We start from the raw sequence: 16,666 nt of genomic DNA, 5'->3' as shown, positions 1-16,666 counted from the left end.
AGTAAAAGTGAAAGGCTTCACCAGGTTAATCGGGTCAGGAAAAGCCAGAATAACACAAAAAGCGAGCTGAAATAGACACTTATTTGCCTTGGCTAAAGACAAGCACAAGGGTCAGTGACCTACTAAGGCAGGAGAGGGAACAGGGGAGGTCTGAACCAAGTTTAAACACTCCTCTCAAATACAGGTAAGCGAGGCACCTTGAGCTCAGCCAAACTGCCCCAACATCCAGACTAAAACAGGACATAATGGGGCACACCCAAAGGGAACAATCTGGCCAGTGCCCATCTGCATTTAATTTACAATCTACTGAATTCTGCAGGAACCCTAACTTCAGAAGAATCAAGTGAAAATGGGTGCAAAGAGGGCACAGAGCCCCTTTGCTGGATTTATGAGGACACGCTTCCTCCTCATGAAAGACACTATAAAGTCGTGCTTCAATATACATCACCTTTGTTCCTTTTCCTTCAGAAATTAGCATGCACCAACTGACTAAGACTATTAGAGAAAATTGACCCTGGAGTCATTTAGCTAAGGATTTGCCAAAGCTCAGAGGTATTTATTATTCTTGCAAGCAATGAGGCATATGGTTGACTTTTCCAAAGCCAATTCAGAAAGAAAAGCAAATGACCATTTCTTGAAACAGACCAAAAAAAAAAAAAAAAAAAAAAAAGACTTAAGGACCTTTAGAGCAAATCTGGGAAGCAAGGTTTCATCATAGGGGCTACACAAAAATACTTGTAACCTGACAGCAAAATCGGTGACTGGGAAACACACTCAGAAGATGTCTCATCCCAGACATTGCACTAGAACAACATCTCTGTACTCAAAGACTTTTCAAAAGTGCCTTTGCACAGGATTAAGACAGAAAAGCCAAATGTAAAGTTTAAAAAGTTGTGGGTGTCCACTTCCCCCCCAGTTCTGTTTCAATTGCTTACCTTTGGCTTTTGAAGCCCAGGAAGGCCACCCTTACCCTGAAGAGTAATAAGCCTAAAGAATGCAGTGTGACTTCCATCTTTGCAAATGACACTCAACATATTTAACGCACAAACTCATTTAACAACTTGATGAGTATGGGTATCTGAACTTTACTGTCTGTATTCAGGAAAGAGAAGGATTTTTATGGAAGGAGAATAAGTTATTTTTAGATAAAGCAGTAGTTTCAAAGAGTTTAATACTAACATTTTATATGGGTATAAAACAAAGATGTATTTTAATGTAATATACTCTGTTGGCTGCCTAGGTTAGGATTTGGTGCTGCCAAATAGAAGGGCTCTTTCCCAGATTTAAAATAGCCCTATAAAAAAAAAAAAAAAAAAAAAAAAAAAGAAGGAAAGAAAGAAAGAGAAGAGAAGCAGTAACATCCAGGTTATAGAACTAAATGAAAAAATGCCAAGGATCCCAAAGTCCTGAGGAAAGACAGAGATCCACCTCATTACACAAAGCTGTTCCACATTCTGAAATACCTGTGTTTCATGGAGATAATAAAGACATATCTATCATTTTTCTGCTGGATACAATCACCTATAATAAGTGCTTGCATCTCATTTGTCCAGACAGTAGTCCTTAAGTTTAGAGGCCAGCTGGTGATGTCTTTTCCAGCTATTAAACTGCTGCTGTTCTGCTCCCAGCCCTACAGTCGGTGCCTGCTGTCTGGTAAGCAATGTTGGCCTGCCTTGGAAGGCTGACAAACAAACTAAAGAAAAAATGCACTGAACTTACAGAGAGCTGTGTTTTGGCATTCACTCAGCAAGACAGAAACAATGCCAAAACATGCTGAAATGTCTACAACAAGCAAAACAGAGAAGTTATGGTTACACACAACAGAAACATTCACGCGACACTGAATATTCCAGGCATGACTGGTTCAGCACACGGTTTGCTTTGCTGAAACATTAAAAATGCACCAGGATGCCAAACCACAATGTATCAATTCCTACAAAACACTGCTCTCCGTGAAAATTATGTAGGAATAATACAGATATTTCTCCACTGCAAAAACAATACTTTGTTAAAGCTCAGCTACTCATGGAGTCATTTACCGCAATTTCTCTTTGAAATATACCAAAACTGAATGAGCAGGATAGTACAACATTGCTGAACACAGTTCTTTTTGATGAAGTAGAATGTCTTCTTTGTTTTAAAAGACATCACAGAATCGCAGAATTGCAGGGGTTATAAGAAGCCTCAAGAGATCACTGAGTCCAACTCCCCTGCTTGAGTAGGCATCCAGACAGGTCTTTAATATCACCACAAAAGACGACTCCACAACATATCTGGGCAGCCTGTTCCAGTGCTCCATCATGCTTATGGTAAAGAAGCTCTTCTGCATGTTAGCATGGAACTTCCTATGTTCAAATTCTAGGCCATTACTCCTTGTGCCCTATCGCTACATGCTACCAAGTGCCTGGCCTCATCCATTTGCTTCCCCACCTCCCTTTAGATATTTATAAGCATTGATCAGATCCCCTCTGTCTTCTTTTCCCCAGGCTGAACAGACCTAGGTCTCTCAGCCTTTCCTCATATGGGAGATGCTCCAGTCCTTTATCATCTTTGTTGCCCACCGCTGGACTCTTTCTAGGAGATCTCTGTCTTTTTTGAACTGTTGAGCCCAGAACCAGACACAATAAACGTGGCCTCAGCAGGGCAGATTAGAGGGGAAGGGTTGCTTCCCTCAACCTGCCAGCCACGCTCTTTTTAATGCACCCCAGCATACCACCAGCCTTCTTGGCCTCAAGGGCACACTGCTGGCTTGTAGGCTACCTGCTGTCCACCAGGTCCTTCTCCACAAAGTTCCTCTCCAGCAGGTCAGCCCCTAAGCTGTGCTGATGCTATACATGACAAATCTCATGTGAACTTGATTTACATGAATAACAGGCAGACTGAACTGACAAAATTCTTCAACGTGGGCTGCTTGTGCTAATCCAACATTGAGAAAAAAAAAATCTCATTTCAAAAATTCTTTTGCATTATGGAATTTCTTTTTACCAATAAGTTTCTAAGTTCTGTTAAAAGCCTTTCAGAGCTTGGCCAGCCTACAAACCCTAGGAGCAATCCTGACCAATATATTTCCAGTGAAATAAATGTGAAAGCAGTTTTTTTTTTTTTTTTTTTTTTAAAAAAAAGAAGTCACACCCTCTGTTTCAAGTCCACTGTGTGCGAATCAATTGCAAGTAAATTGGGATTAGCTTCCTTTGCCTCAGAAGAAGCTTGTTAGCTACTGGCATTACAGTTTTCCTTGAGTTGCTAATCTGGTGTTGCTAATTAAGATTTGCAAAGACTGCTGCAATATTCTAATTATGGTAAGAGCATGTTCCTCAAATCCACTTATTGTAGAACAAAGAAGTTATTCTGCTATCCACAATTCTTTGAACTACATTCACAGCAGTACACTATTACTTCCCCTCCTCGGGATTGTCCTTCTAATGGCAGAAATTCTTAATGAGAGAGAAGGAATTAGGGCAGCTGTGAGGCAGTGAATGAGCAGCAGAAGGCAGTAAGTGTCAGGATTCTCTTACCTACTTGCTCCCGCAGGATGCATACCTGGTCCTGCTGCCTCAGGAAACCCCACAGGAGCACATCCTGTGCCCCTCACTGTCCTTTAAATGCCATTATCAACCGACACAACACAAGGGAAAGAGCAGACAGCACAAGGCCCTTGCTGTGTTCCGCAGACACCTTTGCAGATCTTTATGATGACGTATGCTTACATTATTTTCTCATTACAGTAACGCAAACTTCCTCTTGCTCTCTAGCACTCACTGCTCTCTGCAGACATGTAGTGCTTTGCATGGTATGGGACTTTGGCCTGGCTCTTGTTCCTGGCAGGAATAAATATGTCCAAACCTTCACAGGTTTGGCTCTCCAGCAGTTCTGACTCACACTGTGCACCTCCATCGTGTCAACAGGCAACACACAGCCAGCACTCTGCCCAGACAGGCCTCATCTGCACTCCTAAGAGATGGTGTTGAGGAGCAGTGATTTTATTCAACATTTCATTTAGCAATTGCTAGTCAGAGTTAATGCTCCCAGACCTAACATATCCCCAAGCCTCCAGTTTTCTGGCACATTCTGCTGAAAGGTGCAAGTTCTTAAAGTTGTGCAATTTGGTTTCAGCTCACGAACTTTTAATCTTTGTCTTTGTGTCTTTTGCGATTCTTTATAATCTGGTAGGATTCTGATGGCGTCTTTTTAACTTACTCTATTTTGCCAAATACTTTGCTTTCTTCTCGGTGTAGTGAATAATGAGAAAGTGACAGAATGCAGATGGGACAGTTAACTTTATTCCCTTATTCCCGTCACTGTAATTTCACATAACCCGCTTCAGCTCACAGGTGTCAGAACATTTCTACAGCTCTCCCCACTCTAAAGTAGGTTAAAAAAGAAATGGCTCAAAAGAACAAACTGAAAATCCAAAGAAAAAAATTTAGTGCATTCAAAACACTGTTTCCATTTCAGCTTCCCAATCATAAATTCGCTTGTATTTCAAAACTGAAAGCTCTCTTGAGGTCCAACTGCTCCCTTTCCATATGTGTTGCAATTAAAATAAAATCCACTACCGCGTGAAAACCAAAATGAAATGCAGTGCAAAGTGTATGGTTGGTGACACAGCGAAGGGCTGGAAACTAGAATTTGAGATGACTGTGAGGTGGCAACAGTTCTTTTAACTTCTCTGAAAAGAAGGAAGGTAAAACAGCTTGTGGGCCACCAGAACTTGCAGATAACCAAATGAAGCCATTTTCTAGCAATAGCTGCAAGCAGTCAGGGGAGTAAAGCTGTAGGAGCATGTCCCTTTAACAGAGCAATCAATTCCTGCAGCTACATAACACCAGGACAAAAGGTAAATTGCTTCTAATGGTCTGATCCAGTGCTGGCACATGAAATATAAAACAGAAAAATACAAACCCCAGATGTAAACCTCAGTACAAAAACCATAGCCCCCCCTACACTCCTCTGCACAGGACAGGGCACTCAGAGAGTACTCTTCCCAAATGCCAAAGCCATTAGAAAACCATGTATAGCGAAGTATAAAGAAAGCCAGGTTAGTCAGGCAGCTACTCTACATGACTAATGACACTTGCTTTTAATGCTTCTTGGTTTTCTCATTGACAGCATTTTCAACCACCTTGTATGGAGGGGGGAAAAAAAGAAAAAAGAAAAAAGAAAAAAGAAAGGGAAAATCCATGAAAATCAAGAGAATCCTCACAGCTGTTTCTGTCACACAATGAATATTGATTCCTCTCTGATTTTCATAGAAATTTGTCAGAGTCCTGTCAGTGCAAGATTGATTTCTCTGCTTCCGGGAACGGTAGGTTATCAATATAATTGCTACCATCAGTGAATTTTCACTATCCTTTCTGACATTTCTGCTCCAGTGGCAGATCAGTGTGGTGCTGACTATTTCCTCACCTGAGCCAGCCACCAGTGCACGACGGTTTTGTTTTTTCCCCTCTGACAGAACAGAAAAACTCCTGCCCCAGCCACAAAGCACCTTTTTTTTTCATTGCTGAACGCTACCAAAGTTAAATGAGAGAACCATAAGGAAACAACCTTATATCTTTCTGTTGATTTTATGTTGGCATTTTCTTTCCCAGTGTGAGTGCAGATTGTAGCTTCAGTATACCTCCTGGGAGAAAAGGGGGAGCGCAGTGAGTCAAGGCTTCTGTTGCTTTATTTTGTAAGTAAATAAAGCAGCCAGCCGAGAGCTGCTGATCCTGCAGAGAAACCAGAACCAATCCCAGCAGGTGCTGAGCAGCACCAGCCCCTCAGAGGTTTCAGGCACTCCTCACCTATCTGCATCAACATACTGAAGTGCACTTCATCCCTTAACACTGGACACTGATGTTCACAAGTGAACTACACTGCTACCACCATGCTCCTCAGGGCCTGACGATCACCTCTGTTGACGCTGTTTTAGCCAACTTGTTTATCCATCTTTATTGTCACCTGCAAAGAAACTCTTCTCCTCCATGGAACTGCAAGTAACAGAAGGATCTCACTGAACAGCTTACGTGCAGAAGCTCCATTTCCCAAGCATCCACCAGAGCCCTTCCCGTGTTTTCTTTATGTAAATGCAGCACCTTGGTTTTGGCCATCCTACACACATTATGAGAGGCAGACGCATGCTGCAAGAGTGGAAGCCCTCAACTGTGCACGAACAATATCCAAAGCAGCTCCCTGAGGCAGAACAGAAGTGATTTCTGACCCTGGTGCTGACTCCTACCAAAAGAAAAGCACAACATAAGGGCTAAGTGGGACCCACTGAAGTCCCCAGGCTTTGGAACCAGCCTTTAATTCAGCCATCACAGCTTACCCGCAGCTTCCCTATGTACAGCAAGGTGCCTTGGAAACACCATGTTACTCAGTAGCAAAAGCCTCAGATTCACTTGAATTGAGCTTTGATACGGCTTTCTGGCTCTAAAGGATTTAGGATCTCTGTTGAGAAGTACTCACAGGAGCTTTACTTCTGTGATATCCAAGCTATCATAGTAGCATATTCTCTAAAATACAGCAGGTCAGACCTTCCATCAAAAAAAAAAAAAAAAAAAAAAAAGGGGGGGGGGGGGGGGAAGGTGCCGTTCTTTCCTTTTTTCTAAGTGAGGACTTATTGAAGCAGAAGCTTCCTATGAAAAAATATAAGTTGGAGAAAAAAGCATTTCTCTGGACAGTATTTCTAATTGAAGACCAATGCTTATCCCCAAGAAAAACCGTCAGGACATGCAGCTGAGCAGAAACAGCTCAAACCTCTGCTCCGTTTGGTGAAGAGGCACCTGCTAGCAATGTAACATCCCTGGGAGGCTGTAAATCCCTGCGCTAATTCTAGAGACACCTTTCAGGTCTCTAAGCACCCACTTGTCTAGTTCTTATCCTAGTGAAGTCAAACAAACAAGTGTTGAAAACTCTGTGTATCGCTTTTGATTCAGTGGAATTCAGTTCCCCAGCCAAACGCTGCTCTAAACTTCTGCCATTTATCTGCCTTCCGCACAGGCTCCGCGATGCTGTCAGCCAGCTCTGTTCAATTTGCAGCTGTGGGCACACGCTGCAGCGCGGTGAGCAATGCATTAGTAATTCATCTGATGATAATGGGACATGCAGCAATAACACCCGTGCTGTGGCTAACTGGAACTTCTAAAGTCCTCGATAAAACCCTTCTCTGTTCTGAGAAGCGCAAGTTTGTTGTAAATCACTGTAATAGGTATAAAGGTGGCCCGAGCCAACGCAGATAATATAGCATTTGCTGTCAGCCTGGGATAAAGGCTCAGCTGAAGCTCTATGTAACGCTGTTCCAAAATGCACAGCATTGCTGAAGCTTTACTGCTAACAGATAACTGCAAATTATCTCTCCTGCATTCAGTAAAGAACGGGTTTTGCACAGAGGCTTATTTAAATGCCAGTAGGGCTGTGCACACAGCACTCCCCGCAGTATTTAAGGTTGCAGAGACCTCTCCTCCTGAGAACTAATTTGGCAACCACTGCTGCATTATGAAGTTAGAGAAACTCACTTTTGTTGAACTCCCAGCCTATCAAACATACATTTACAACAGATAAATATGTACAGCATAAACAAGCCAGAGGATTACCAGGATTAGCTGCAGTCTTCTTCACTGCTGCCAAAGCTACAGACAATCCCTCACTGTGGGAGAGCAGCACATCACAACTGCACAGCACGTATAAATCACGTGCACTTGATGAGCAAATGTATCCACTGTAATATGCCAGTAAAGACATTTTTATATATCTGCTCCTTTCCCCTCCCTCCTCAGCAAATGGAAAACAGTAAAAACAGCAGATACCTGTGAATGGCATAACAAGGTCAGCCATCACCAGGCCAGCTCAGTACTGCAGCTGACAACCTGCTTTCAGCACACAGATTTCTTCCAAGGGAAGCCCTGAACTTAAGTGGTTTAATGCCTGTCCATCCTTCAAAACACTGGAGAGATGCAAGTTGATGCTGCAGTTAGGAGAGCCTCATGCCACTGTGGAGTAACAGCATCACAGAGGAACGCCAGAAGCAAGGGTCAGCACTAGCAATTACTTTCAAATTAAAATGTTTTTTTTTTTTTTTTTTTTTTTAAACATACAACCCAGTTAAGCATCTAATACAATATTTTAGGGCTACAAGCTTTTTAGAAGGATAGGCAAAGTAGGGGTCAACCCCCGTGCCTGTCCTGTGTTAACAAGTGAATAGACTGCAAGCAGCTCCCTCTGAGAAATAGTCAAGAACATGTTGAAAGCCTGTGGGTTAAGAATAGGGACCAGACCAATACAGGACATTTGGTGGTCAGGGTCTATTACAGGCCACCTGCTCAAGGTGAGGCCTTCTTGCTTCAGCTGCAATGTGTCACACTTACAGGCTCTCACCATGATGGGGGACTTCAATCACCCAGATATCTGCTGGGAAAACAACACTGCAAGCTGTAAATGATCCAGAAGACTTCCCTCTGACAAACAAGAAGGGAGAACTGACTTCAACAGATATGGAGAAGGCTGAGGTATTCAATGAGTTCTTTGCCTTGGTCTTTACAACCAGTCCAGCCTCCCACATCTCTCAGGTCCCTGAACCTCTTAGGCAGGGTTTGCAGGAGGGAAAGAGGCCACAGGACCTGCATCCCAGGGTCTTGAAGGAACTGGATGATGTAGTTGCAAAGATACTCTATTGTATTTGAAAAAGTCACAGCTGTCAGGCAAAGTTCCTGATGACTGGAAAAAGGAAAACATCACTTCCATTGTTAAGAAAGAGAAAAAAGAAGACCTGGGGAACTACAGGCCAGTGAGTCTCATGTCTGTGCCTAGGAAGATTATAGAGCAGATCCTGCTGGAAGAGATGTTAAAGCACCTGCAAGATGAGGAGGTGATCTGAGACAGCCAGCACAGCTCCAGCAAGGACAGATCACATCTGACCAATATAGCGGTCTTCTATGACATACTGATGGCCCTGGTAGACAAAGGAAGGGCAACTGATGTTATCCACCTGGACTTACAAAAAGCTTTTGACAAGATGCCATACCTCTAAATTAGAGAAACATAGGTTTGAAGGGTGGAATATCAAGAAAACAAGCAGAATGGTCACAGCCAGAACATTAAAGATCAACAGACCTAAATCCAGGTGGAGCAGCAAGTGCCCATGTTGGGACTCTTCAACATATTTATCAATGTTACAGACAGGGGGATTGAGCATACTCTCAGCAAGCTTGCTGATGACACTGAATAGTGCAGTTGACATAACAGAACGGGGGGACATCATCCAGAGGACCTTGACTAGTTCAAAACATAGGTCCACGTGAACCCAATGAGGTTCAACAAATCCAAACGCAAAGCATCGTACTCAGGTCAGGGCAGTCCCAGATACAAGTACAGACTAAGAGAAAAACCCCTTGAGAGCAGCCCTACAGAAAAAGACTTGAGGACCCTGGTGGATGAAAAGCTGGACACAAGCCAATAGTGCGCACTTGCAAACCGGATGGCCAGCAGTACCATGGGGCTGCATCAGAACAGATAGAAGGAGAATGGATATAAACCAAAAGAGGGGTGAATTTAGGTTAGATATTAGGAATAAACTCTTCATTCAGTGGGTAGTGAGGCAGTAACACAGGTTACCCATAGAGGCTATCGATGCCCCATCCCTGAAGGTGTTCAGGCCAGGCAGGATGGGGTCCTGGGCAGCCTCATCTGGTGGCACAGCATCAGAGTTGGAACTGGATGATCTTTAAAGGTCCCTTCTACCCCAAGCCATTCTATGATTCTATGACTCTGTGCATCTCTGCAGAAAACGACTGTCAATAAGAAACTTTCAGAACATGGGTCTCTTAAGTATGCTATATTGCCAATCTGGAGAAATATGTTAGAAAAAAAATCCTCTTCTAGTGTAAGTACTTTTCTGTAATACGTAGATATTGACACAAACACCTCCACTCACCCTTTATTTAACCAATAATGCCTCATTTATTAGTATTCCACAGTTGTGAGATCTGTCTAGTGAAGCATTAGTGCAACATTTCTCAAATGAAGTTCTTGTTCTGCTTGATCTATCTTGTAAATGCTTAGTAATCTATCTTGATATGCTCCTGTCTGTCAGTGGCTGCTACCTACTTCATGCTTCTGCTACAAAAGGCAGGCAATAGCACTGAGATATCTTGCTAAGACGCTGTATTCTTCCTTTAGCTATCCAAGTCCACTTTCACTGCCTCGAGACATGAATAATTGGAAACATTATGTGGTATTTATGGTCAGCATTTAGCAACTGGTAAAGAAATAACTATGCTTGATGTTGATTAAGAAAGCTCCCTGATCTTCTTTTCCAGCACTAAGAACAACTAAGTGCCTTATGCTTGCACATTTCCAGGAAAATTTGCATGAGATTTATTTCTTTTTGAGCACTGAGGATTTTTGTTCAGTTGTGGTTTATTTTTTAAACCATCCCCCAATTCACTTTCACTTCCACAGCCAGTTTAACTTAAATTTCTTCAGCTACTTACTGAAGAGGAATGGTGACAAGTTGATAGCCCAGTGGTGTCATTCACCATGGATACTTCAACGATGTCTCCAAATTCCCTCTCTGAAGTTTGCTACAAATTTTCCACAGATGCTGGAAAAACACACACTTGTTTTTGTCAGAACATCACTTATTTATTTAAACCAACCAAGAGTTTTGTAAATCACTAGGCCAATAGCACAGTTCTGTACCATAAGGTTACTGCAGAATAACAACCCACAAGGATCACGTGGTCAGACAGTGCTCCTGCGTAGCACCACATTCAAAACTTGTGGCTGGTGCAATGTTTGTGGGCTTTCTGGAACTGACCTCCAGCACAAGAGAGAGCCATGTGGTCGATCCCACAAAAATCTGATATCCAAGCAATACTTCCGACTGGCCTCAGCAAAAGAAGAGATGCCCAAGAAAAACAGCACCTGCATTCTCCCATCTGCTGTCCTTCAAACACATCATGCCTACAGCCTTGAAATGTCTCTCACTTTTGTGTAGTACCTGCTCAAAGGAAAAAAAAAAAACAAAACAAAAACAAGTACTTTACAGTAGGGTCTCTGCTGCCTCTCACACAACCCCAGCAGCACCCATGCCTGGCAGACATGCCTGCTGTGCTGCTTCCTGCAAGTAACAAGAGGCAGACAAAAAGGGAGGAGCAATGCTGTGAGTTTCTCACTTGGAGTTGCATACAGTCCTCAAGTTTCTCCTTCAGAATCACAGTGGTAAGCTGCATTCTGGGCCCTCAGGCAGCTCGTCCTTCAGAACTGCGAGTTCTGCACAGAGAGCCTCCCATCTGCAGTGAAAATAAGTTACCAGCTGCATGCCACCATAAGTGTTCAGGGACAACATGGGGTGAGTAGGACGAGTTCTGGGGAGTCAGCACCGGTGGCACATGAAAATAAACCAATGGGTACTTCATTTGTAATCCCCTCTGCCTCTCAGAACAGAGGACTTTCCTATGACACTCCATTGTACATATCCTCATTATTTCTTTTTCTGCGAGAAGTGATAGATGCCTAATTCCACTTCCCTCTATGCAAGATGTGGCTTCAAATGAGGCGTATCAATGGACTGTCTGCACGGGGACGCAGCGGGGGAATGTGTTCATCGCTTCCATCTCTCTAGCACCATTAACAGTTTGGGATGCAGAGCTGCTAGTTAACACAGCACTGCACAGGAACAATCCCCCCACTCAACACTCAGATGTATTTTTAAAAGGAGCTCCCTTATTGTGGAAAAAAAAAAAACAACACCTTCTTTCATTTACATAAACAACAGAGTTCACATTTTAAATATATAGTATCCGTGTGTGTGTGTGTGAGCATCAAGTGATATTCAAAGGTAAAATAAAGACAGCCTGTTGCTTTTAGGGGAGAGGTTCGTGGTGAGCGGTTCATGGTGAGCTCAGTAAAATATTCTCATTTTCTGTCAGGAAAGGCATTCATTAACATGCTTTCTGACACCACAAAGAGTTATGAGCACATTAAAGGAATTCAAAATGAAAATACAGGTGAAGCAAGCATTTGGGAAGAGCAAAAAGAGATGAACAGTCACTCATATTTTGGGAAAGGTTGAAGTGTTTGGCTCTTTCTTCTTTAAGTGAAGCAAGATAAGTGACTGAGGACTCCTGTGTTTATCAAGGTGCCCAAGAATGAGACAGGAGTGGTCACTTCCCATTTCTGTTTGACCTTGAGACCATAATTGCTAAAGCAGCACCACTGTGTTTCTGTTGTAATTGGCAGCCACTGAGCTGAAGATTAAGCTAGCATGAAAACCGAATTACCACTGAAGTCTTCTAATAAATTGGAAAAAAGAGTTATCTGTAGCCCATATTGCTACATAAGAACTAAAGGTTAAAAATTGCCACTTTTTCTCCTTGGGTTTGTAAGTTAGCTGATGTGCTGACAATAAGATCAGCATTGACTTTCAGAATGATACAGTCTAGAGTGAAAACCAGCAAAGATCTTCCTCAAGTCTCTCTGTTCTAATACCAATACTTTTTTTTAATGTCTACTTTAAATGTAATGCTTTAAATACACAGTGCATAATGAAAGGATTTGGGGGTATTTTGCATCGAGTTCTTTGCTATTTCTACAATGTTAGTTCTGCAGTTTCCTCAGAAATATTTCGTATCAGCGGAAGCTGCTGTAGTTATATTAATACATAACTCAAGAAATAGAAGAATGAGATCAAGACCACTGAATACTCCCATAGAATCAGAGCACAACTCTGCACTGCTTTCATCTCTTCCCATGGATATAAGCCAGCTGTCATGGCACTAAAACCAAGGAAGCTGCTTAGATAAAGCTAAAAGGAGAACCAATGAGCTTTGTCTGTTGGCTACTCAAATGCGTTTGTACTTGGAAGCTATAATCTACCACAAATAGCCACATTTAAAGAATGCAATTACATGGAACAAAGCTGATGACTCTTTCAATGCACAGAGATCATTAGAAAATGGAAACCAGTTGCAAGCTATTATTTCTTTGCACCAGAGAAATGAATTGATTACATGTAAGCTGATTTTCTGTCACACATTCGTAGAGGTGTGCTTGTAAAATCCACAAGCCTGCTAGCTCCAGCCCACATAGAGCAGACACACAGATGGGAAAGTAAGGCAATCTGGGGATGCTGGGGAAGCCTTAATAACTCTATTTGCTATTTCAGACACTAACCTACAGTACAGGCAAATACAAAGTACTCAAGCTGAGTTTTTGCGAGCTTCAGCTAAGAAGCTAGCAATATTTATTGTAAAGAGAAGTAAAAATAAATGGGAACCATGCTGATCCCTAAAATATTTCTCCCTACTTCAGCATTTCTCTAAGCAAGTGGTCACATTTTGAAGTCATTACTGAAAATCTTAAGGAGATTTAAAAAAACCCTGAATCTAGTTTTCTCAACACACTGTACCTCTTGTAACAGGCAAAAAGATGTCCTCTGTTGGAATCAACTTCACTGTGATATCTTCCTCCATCATGAGAAGTGGCTTCTCCCAGCTGGCTGCTGCCAGACTTTCAAAGAGCACACAGTCCTCTCTATTTCTACCGTGCAATGCTGAATGTAAGTCTTACAGAGGCCTATCCTCTTCTTAAATGATTTGAGAAAACCTCCAAAGCCCGTCTATCTACAATGACCAGGCTTTCAAAAGGGAAACACGTTTCTAAGGACAGAACGTATTTCAACTAATTTATTTCTTTTTGTACCATTGTTGGATCTCAATAAAAGACTGAACTACTATTTCTTGGAATAAAATTTCCTATTACTTTGTAATTCTGACCAGCCATTGGTGTGTATGTGTGCTTTCACATGTCTAAGAGAAAAGGGTTCTGGTGAAGTCCTGCAGTACTGATTAAACTCGCTCAGCTTGCTCCAAGACAAGCTTTAAGCAGGCACCATTTACTTTAAAGATTGATTTTGACTAAGCTAGCAAAAAGATGAGGTATGAAGAAAGTTTTTGATTATGAACTGAAAGATCAAGTGGTTACACACAGTAAAAGCTCTCAAAATCTCACATTAAAGCAACCAGTAGACGAAGTCCTCATTTGCAGAAGCAAGTCAAAACCATCACTTTAAAATCAGAAAATCTTGGGTTACTCCATGCAGTCCCAAGATCAACAGGATTGCATTGGATCTCCATGAATGCTGTCTGGAGCAAATGTTCCCTCAGGGCTTCTGGCACACCCCATGCCCATCACAGCCTCATACGCTGGAGGATTAGCACTCACCAGCTACCTCAGGCATTCTTTCACCTGTAAAGTGGATGCTGCTCATCTCTGGCACAAAGCTCTGTCCAGAGCAATGACATTGGAAAATAATTTTGTTGATCAATACTGGTTAGGGCTGAGATTAATCAAGAGCAGGTGCTGATGGGGAGGCTGCAGAGAAAGTATTGGGCTGATGTTAGTCATTTCCTTTATATTTTACTCTTTAATATCAACTGTTAGAGCTACTCAATCAGCTTCATCTTTTTTACTTCTGATTTTCAGCCACTTTTGCATGTAACGTCAGCGATGATATGTCGACTATCACTACGCAATCTCTAGACCTGACTACAATGATAAAAGTATAACAGGTTTACTGCACCAACCTTGGCCTTGTATCCCTGCTGAGATGCACTTCAGAAACCAGGGAAGCAGTGACACTTGTAATTAACACAAGGAGGGCTAAGCTACAGCCTTATAGAAATAGAAAGAACAGTTGAAAAAAATAAAATAAAATAATAATAAAAAAAAAAATTAGGCATTTCAGAAATACCAAGAACACCTTCTGCTTTCCCTTACCCCCCTCTGATACTGAACTCCCATTCAGACAGAATCCTGCACCCTGAGGAACTAGATGTAATGCCCCTCAAAGATCTGAGATCTTCATCTCAGAAGAAACCTCAGGAAATTTTGCAGACAGTATAGCCTAAAATAAACTAAGGCATTACTTCCAACAAAAATGAGAATTTTCTTTTCTCCTACTATTTTTTTTTTCCTGTCAGCTTCAAATAATTCAAACCAAAACAAATAAAGCACTGTTGGAGAAGTGTGTTTTCCAGATATGACGGTAATACAGTCAAAGCTTGATCTCAGTCAGAAAAAGCTTCACAAAATAGATTTTTACCAGTTCTGTCTACCACTTGTTTCACATGCGTACAGCAGCCTTAAACATAAAATAGAATGACATCTCCTCAGGAAGTGTAATTAAATAAAATGAGAATATAACTAAGGAAATGAGCCCTTAAAGATTCATTTAAGGAACAGTATGCTGGTGCTGGGAACCTACTGGGGACTGTAAATCCCGGCTGGAGAACGTGCACAGGGCCTTCCATAGATAGATGCAAGATTGTTGGGAGCTTGTTTTATTCCAGAAGAAATAAATGATTGATAAAGGCATAGGCTTTGTAAATTTTTCTCCAGGAAAAAAACAGATAAATTAGCATCTTCTCTTTCGCTGTTACGCTTCTAAAGCATTTCTGTGGTCCTGTTTCCTACTGAACGCATACGTTCTTGGGCATTATCCTGTGATGGTTTTTTGCTTGTTTTTCAATTCTGGATAACTTGTGCCATGTTACAATAAGAATACTAGTATCCAGGAACATAAGCAGAATGTTAGATACTATTTTCTAAGGAAGCAAGCTTCTCAAGAGAAGTCAGAAAGAGCAAGCTGAGTTACAGGTGCTGCAGCAGAGGGTTTCCCCACCTTTCAATGACCTAGGCTTCACAGAAACCATTGTGTAACACAACTCCAACGATCAAGTGACAGTGAAGTGAGCTTCCACCTTGCACCAGCACAGCACCCATTCTCTCACATCACTGATGGTTTTCACCCACTCATTTCCCTCAATGCTGCAGAAGTGATTCTTCAAAACCAAATATTTCCTCTGGGGAGCAGCAGGTGGCTTGGGGTGAACAGAGCACCAGATGCCACCTACAAGGGAACAAACAGCAGCTCTTAAAGAAATACAGGAAAGGCAGCTTGCTTAGAAAAGCTGCCTGAAGAAGGGAAAAGGATGGCTTGCTTAACCCACAGATAGCAACGAGCACAGCTCAGCCTGCTGCCTGGGAGTAGCATAAGTTGAGACCTTAAGCAAAGAAAACCAGACCCTCCACCTGAGACTGTCCGTCCCCACCCCCCCAAGGGATCAAGTCAGCTCTTCAGCCAGGCAAGCACAGTATAGTTTCAGGCTTCCTGTGTGTCATGGTTCTATGTTTTTTTTTGTTTGTTTTTTTGGGGGTTTCAGTATTCCACATCAAAACATCATGTAGTGTACGGGGCATTAAAGCATCACTGCCCCAATTCCAGGTTCCTATCCCTGTACATTACAGCAGTCACGGGATCTGACCCTTCCGGGTGGGGGGGGGGGGCCTCTTGCTGCTCTGTAGAGGGGGCTGGAGGTGCTTTCCTAGCCGTTCCAAGCTTTTCAGGTTTAACTCGGTCCCGGGAACTCTCTCTCATCTTGTCTGATTTATTCATCTCAATTTCAATTAAATTGTATATATTGTGTCATCTTGTATTCCGATATTATAGTAAAATACGTTTTCCTCCGTAGATTGTTGCCGCTGTTCTTTTCCTCCCTTCCTTCCTTCCCATTTTTTGTGGGACTGGGGTGGGGGGAGGGGGAGGGCAGAGGCCTATCGCCCCTGTCATGGACATAGACTGATCTGGTCAACTCCGTGACACTGTGCCACCACAGAGTGCCTG

Source organism: Lagopus leucura, unplaced genomic scaffold, assembly GCF_019238085.1.
Source record: "Lagopus leucura isolate 7727_CA_CO unplaced genomic scaffold, USGS_WTPT01 Super-Scaffold_739, whole genome shotgun sequence".
NCBI classification, from domain to species: domain Eukaryota; kingdom Metazoa; phylum Chordata; class Aves; order Galliformes; family Phasianidae; genus Lagopus; species Lagopus leucura.
This window is presented reverse-complemented; position numbering follows the sequence as displayed.